Source organism: Dioscorea cayenensis, chromosome 17 (genome assembly GCF_009730915.1).
Source record: "Dioscorea cayenensis subsp. rotundata cultivar TDr96_F1 chromosome 17, TDr96_F1_v2_PseudoChromosome.rev07_lg8_w22 25.fasta, whole genome shotgun sequence".
In the NCBI taxonomy this organism is placed as follows: domain Eukaryota; kingdom Viridiplantae; phylum Streptophyta; class Magnoliopsida; order Dioscoreales; family Dioscoreaceae; genus Dioscorea; species Dioscorea cayenensis.
This window is the reverse complement of record NC_052487.1, coordinates 7,146,301-7,152,663: the sequence shown is the minus strand read 5'-3', so window position 1 is coordinate 7,152,663 and position 6,363 is coordinate 7,146,301.

The window sequence follows — 6,363 nt, the reverse complement described above, 5'->3', positions numbered from 1 at the left end:
ATAGATGAGGATGAGGAATCACAGATGGTAAGGATTTATGATTACAGACTAGAGCTACTTACGACCCACCCTGGCTCAACAATTAAGTTCAGATGTGGCCAAGGCATGTTCGAGGCAATGTATATGTGTCTATCACCTCTTTGAAGTGGGTTTTTAGCCGGCTGTAGGAGAATTATATCTGTGGATGGGTGTTTTTTAAAAGGGTTATATGGAGGCCAGTTACTAACTACAGTGGGCATAGATGCTAACAACTCCATTTATCCTATAGCATGGGCTGTCGTTAATAAAGAAAATAGGGAAATTTAGGCATGGTTCTTGCAGCTGTTATCTGAAGATTTAATGATTACAGATAGTCAAAACTGGGCCTTTATGAGTGATAGACAGAAGGTATGTGTAGAAGCTGGCAACTGATATTGTGTTTCATTGGTTTAATCACTGACTACTGATTCATATATTATTTTGTTTTTCTTTTCTTGTGGGGATGGTGTGTCCAAATTAGGGATTAATTAGTGCAATAGATGAGTTGTTTCCTGCTAGTGAACATAGATTTTGTGTGAGGCACATCCACAGCAACTTCAGGAAAATCTTTAGAGGAAAGTCACTTAAAGACCAAATGTGGAGGTGTGCAAGGCTACTTATCCAGCACCATTTGATAGAGAAATGAATACTTTGGCTATTATGTCTCAAGGAGCCTTTGATTACCTTAGAAAAATCGATCCAAAGCACTGGTGTAGGGCATATTTCCAGCCTAAATTTAAGTGTGACATATTATTGAACAACTTATGTGAGTGTTTGAATGGCCAAATCTTGAAGCAAGGACAAAAGGTATAGTATCATTGAATGAAATGATCAGAACTCAATTGATGGTTAGAATACAAAGGAGGAGGGATTCTATGAAAAAAATGCAAAACCACTCATTGCCCTAAAATTCTAAAAACATTAGAGAAATACAAACAACAGAGTTCTCTTTATACTACAACTTGGTCAGGGGCGTCCAAGTATCATGTCGTAGGCATTAGGGGACAGTTTGTTTTTGATAAAGATGAGTGCAACTATTCTTATAGGGTTTGGCAGCTAACAGGTGTGCCTTGCACACACGCAGTGTCTGTGATATATTATAACAAAGGAAAACCAGAAAATTGTCTGCATGAGTGTTACAGTGTAGGCATATATTTAGATACTTATGGGCACACCTTAAATCCCACACATGAAAGGGATTCCTGGCCTACAGCTGAACAACAAACCATGATACCACCTATGCCCATGAACAAGAATAGAGGAAGGAAAACATTGCTAAGAAGGAATGAGGCTGATGAAAATACCATTCGGTTCAATAAGGGAAATGTGGCCAACAGGGGAGGCAAAGTCACTTGTGGGGTTTGTGGAGCAAGAGGTCATAATAGAAGATACCATGATAAACATGTATAAGTTGTTGTGTTTGCATTGTAATGTTGACTAAATTCATTTGTAAGTCAGCTACTGATTTTCATTTTTTACTTTTCAATGCTAGGGTAACATGGATAGTCCATAGTCAAGTGGTCATCAACACAGGCAGCAAGATGGTGATTTATGTGCTGACATACCAATATAACTGAATCCACTGGTATTGTGGTCACATTTAATGTAAATCAACATAATTGCTTCCATACATTACACAATAAAAAAATTTCCTTCTTGCCCTACTGAAAATAGGATACTCAAGACCGTCAGCAACCTTCTGATGATGGTGGTGGGCCAAATAATAGCATGCAAGATAAAACTAGACAAGAGGTAATTTATGCCATGATACAATATAATATATTACATATATTTTATGAAATAAAGACAACTCGGTCTATTGAAATTAAGATCTGCTCTATTTCATGTGTTCAAGGTGCATTATGCAAGGCAAGGCAGCGAGATAGAGGAAGGCACAACACATCAAGAGTTCACCCATGAGACTGTATCACAAGTAAGTATCTCTTCTCTTAATGCTGTAGATTTCACTTTCTCTTACACCCCCTTACACCCAGAGCAACCTATACTTCTTTCACACATGGCAGGTAATTTCCATGCCTGAAGAAACTATCCCTGCTACTATTGACACTAATACTGACAGAGGGAATTTAATGAGGAGGAGAAAGCTAGGCATCAGGAGGGGGACTAATAATACCATCTCAAAACAAGCAGATAAAAGCACATCTGCCCATGAAAGACAGTAAGCAAAGAAACCTGGACGAAAAGGTAAATAGGCTGATGAGAAAGCAAAAGAGGGAGATAATGGCAAAAAAGAAGGGTGTGGCTTCCCCCAGGAAAAGGGGTTCCTACAGGTGGTGGTGTCGCGCAAGGAAGACCAACTTAACAGCCTCGTTTATGGATTTGGGGTTTGTTACCCTTTTTTGTAATTTTGGATGTGCTTGCTGTGGTTTAATGGACATGTTACTGATGGCGATATCCATTTTGAGTATAGTATTTAACACTATATATGTATATAAATAGTTACTGATGTAAATGTGATGATGTTAGACTTTCATTTAACTATTCTATGCTTGAATGAAGTTATTTGAATGGTTGACTTGATGATGTTAGATTTGAATGTTTTTTGAATGTATTAGGACAGCTGATGGATGAAGTTTGCTTGATTCTTCTTTGATTATAAAATGTTTAAAACTGTGAAATTTATACACAGATCAACACAGGTTGCAAAATGTTACATAAGAAAAATCTCCAATTCCATACAGGATTAAAATTTTTATAGGTCACACAATCAGTTTTAATTATTACATTCCCGGTCACTAAGATTTCATTTAGTATCAAAACGGTTACTTAACGCTGACTTGGACAAGTCTGCTGATGTGGACAGGCTGACGTGGACAAGTCTGCTGATGTGGACAGGCCGGCTGACGTGGAGGCTCCAACTCAGATTGACGACGTGGTTGGGCATGCTGACTGTGTTTTTTCTGGCATCCAGTTCAGCATCATGTATGTGATCACTCGCGGGTAACCTCCCGATGAAACAAAATTGAAATTTAGTAACCTTTATGATACAAATTAAAACTTGGTAACCGGAAAGAAATAAGTTCAAAACTTAGTGACCTATCAAAAAATTAATCCGTGTATATATATATATATATATGCAAAAAAATCCAAAACATATCTATGAATTTCTCGGAAGGGGTGAAAACCAACCTTTCCTATATATATATATATATATATATATTTTGCATGCACAAGAGAGTAAATCTATGTGGTGTACTACTTTAATTATTAAATACATACATATAATTTCAATTATAATGATTTAGTTATATAATAAATTATTGATCAAATATATTTTGTTTATAAAATTTCATTAACTCAAATTGAAAACTCAACTTTGTACATTCAAATAGTTTAGGGAACATAAGGAAGTCACCTTTGTTTTAGAACTTTAGAGAAGAGCTTGTTATCATGGCATAATATTATAAAACCATGTTCAGATCCCTTGAATTGGATTGTGGTGGCCCTCTCAGAATTATAGTTGGACTTGAAATTTAGGGAGTTAGACACAAAATTAATAAATTCAATGAAAATTAGTGGTGGGCTTGTGGCTTGGGCCCCCACAATACAAACTAATCCGGTATGGGTTACATTATTTTATTTTAATTTAGATATAAGGTTATTTTTGGAACGCCCTTTACGTATCCGCAAGTGCATGGGTAGTACAAGTAGTAAAAGTGTACCTAATGGGATCGGGTAGTCGATTCCTTAGGGACTAGAAAAAGCTCTCAATACTCGTTTGTTTCCTAATATCTAGCCGGTTCAATAGATTGGATTTGAACTAATTAAAACTACCAAAGAAGAGGAAAAGAAGAAAGACAGAAGAGACATGGTTTTAGGTTATAGAGATAGTATTGGGAAGGAAAGTGCCCATGACTAATCCCCTTGACAAATATATTGACTATGCTATTGACTACATGGACATCTCCTTAGACAGTGGTGACCACCTACAGAGGGTTTGATAACGTACATTCTCACTCAAAGCTCGTAGCGGACTCAACCGCTTCCCTAATGTGTGCCATAGCTAGATAAATAAAGCTTATTCTCTAGACAGTGAGAAATCAATCTAGGGTTAACATGCACTTTTGACTGTAATTTCAACAACAACGAACATGCATGCCACACTGATACTCACATAGATAGCGGTAATCCCCACGTTGAGTTTTATAACATACAAACATCAATGTCAATCAACGTAAGAAGATAATCCAAATAAACAAAAGGGAGTTATCAAGGAAACTCAATAATCAAATAGCAAAAGTCAATACATCATAATGTCAAGGTTCATAATTTGGGACACCTAAAGACGGGGGTAAGTTTCACTGGTGGTCATAAATGTTTCATCATTATAACGTTATGGCTACAACTGTTTTTTTTTTGTAACGTTGGGCCACAAAACTATTCTCCGGTTGCACTGATGGCCACATAGGCATGTTTGGGGGCTATTTCTAGCGAAGTTGATGACGTGGCCACAAAACACATGATCCATGTAGGAAGCCTTTGCGACCACAGTGTCATATTGATGAAACATTTGTGGCTATAACGTTACAAAAAAAAAATATTTGTGGCCATTAGTGCGACTGGAGAATAGTTTTGTGCCCACAACGTTACAAAAAAAAACAAATGTGGCCACAGCGTTATAATGATGAAACATTTGTGGCCACCAGGGAAACTTACACCCGAAAGATGGTTGATCCCTCATGGTTCTACAAGCAATTACAGGAAAACAATAAGAGAAATGAATATTATCCATCAAACTCCCTTCTTGCTTCATAATCACGTCAGAGAAGGCTTAACGATGATCGTCCCCGGCAATCCTCCTAGTCCACACTTATCTCTACTCTGAATTCAGCACTGAATGATGTCTATGGCTGCCCTAACCCGTGCCTCCAAAAAAGAAAGAAAAAGATCCTTCTAAAATCTAACTTTAGTGCATAAGTACCCCTTTCTCGATGTAGGCATGACCGAGCTCTTGGCCATGCTCTTGACCGTGCTTAGCTCCAGATATTTAGAAATAATTCTCGGTGCAATTCCAGTAAAATGCAGGGCATAAGAACACCCGTGCTTTGGCTCGTGCTTTGAGAGCACGCTAGTGCAAGGAGCAATGAAACTGTGCTTTTGTTTCCATGAAATTTCCAGTAAAATGCATGGGCGCAAGCACACTCGTGCTTGACGATCGTGCTCTCTCAACACCTTGGTGCTAGGGGTAGAGAAACTGTGGTATCTGATTTGTGCAGACTCCACTGAAATGCATGGGACTCAGCACGTCGTGCTTCCGATTGTGCTTCCAAGCACCGGTGTGCTTCGAACTGTGCTTGTCCTGAAATGTGTATTCCAACGCCATTTTGCACCAGAATTAATCTCTAATATTTCCTTTTCACCCAAAGTCTAATTATCTGCAACAATTAGCAAACATACTTGAAGTAGCATCAGTTTATAAGAAAAACATGCTAAGAAGACAAGTAAAACACACAATAGGGTATATAAAATATCTATATTAAATTCACTTATCAATTATCTGTATTGTCTTGTATCAGTTTTCCCTCGAAAGACAAGAACTAGAAATCTCATCTCCTTGCCTGTGGAAGTAGGTCACATTAATTGAACCACATAAATCTTTGTGTGCCATTGTTTTTCCTTTGTTTTTTGGCAATATTATTATTGCCTTTGGCATAATATGTGGTATCATAGCTAGGTTCCTTAAATTCAACTTTGAATTTAGGAATTCTGAGTGAAATTCTCATCAATTGAAAAGATGGCCTCTCATAAATTCAAAATTGTGAAGTTCAATGGATCAAATGATTTTACTCTTTGGAAAATCAAGATGAAGGCAATTTTGGTTCAGCAAGGATATGCAGAAGTGTTGGAAGGAGAAGGAAAATTACCAGTGGAGTTGATGGTGGAGGAGAAAGTAGAGATTCTAGCAAAGGTGCATAGCGTTATTCTATTGAGTGTAACTGATAGACTCTTGTGAGCGGTCATTGATGAAACAAGTACGATAGGATTATGGAAGAAGTTGGAAAGCAAATTTAAGAAGAAATCCTAACTAACTAGTTATATCAAAAGAAGTGTTTGTATACCTTGTGGATGACTTAGAATATGCAGGTGAAAGATCATCTTGACAATTTTAACTGGATTATTCTAGATCTACAAGGTGTTGGTGTTAAAATTGATGATGAGATCAAGCTATCAACCTCTTATGTCCCTTGCCAAATATGCAGTAACACAAGTTTATAAAGTCAAGAACACTAATGGATCTTTGTTCCTTATACAATGTAACCATGCTGAAATAAAATAGACATACACCAAAATTTGAAATGAAGAAGAGTAAAATAAGTAGTTGCT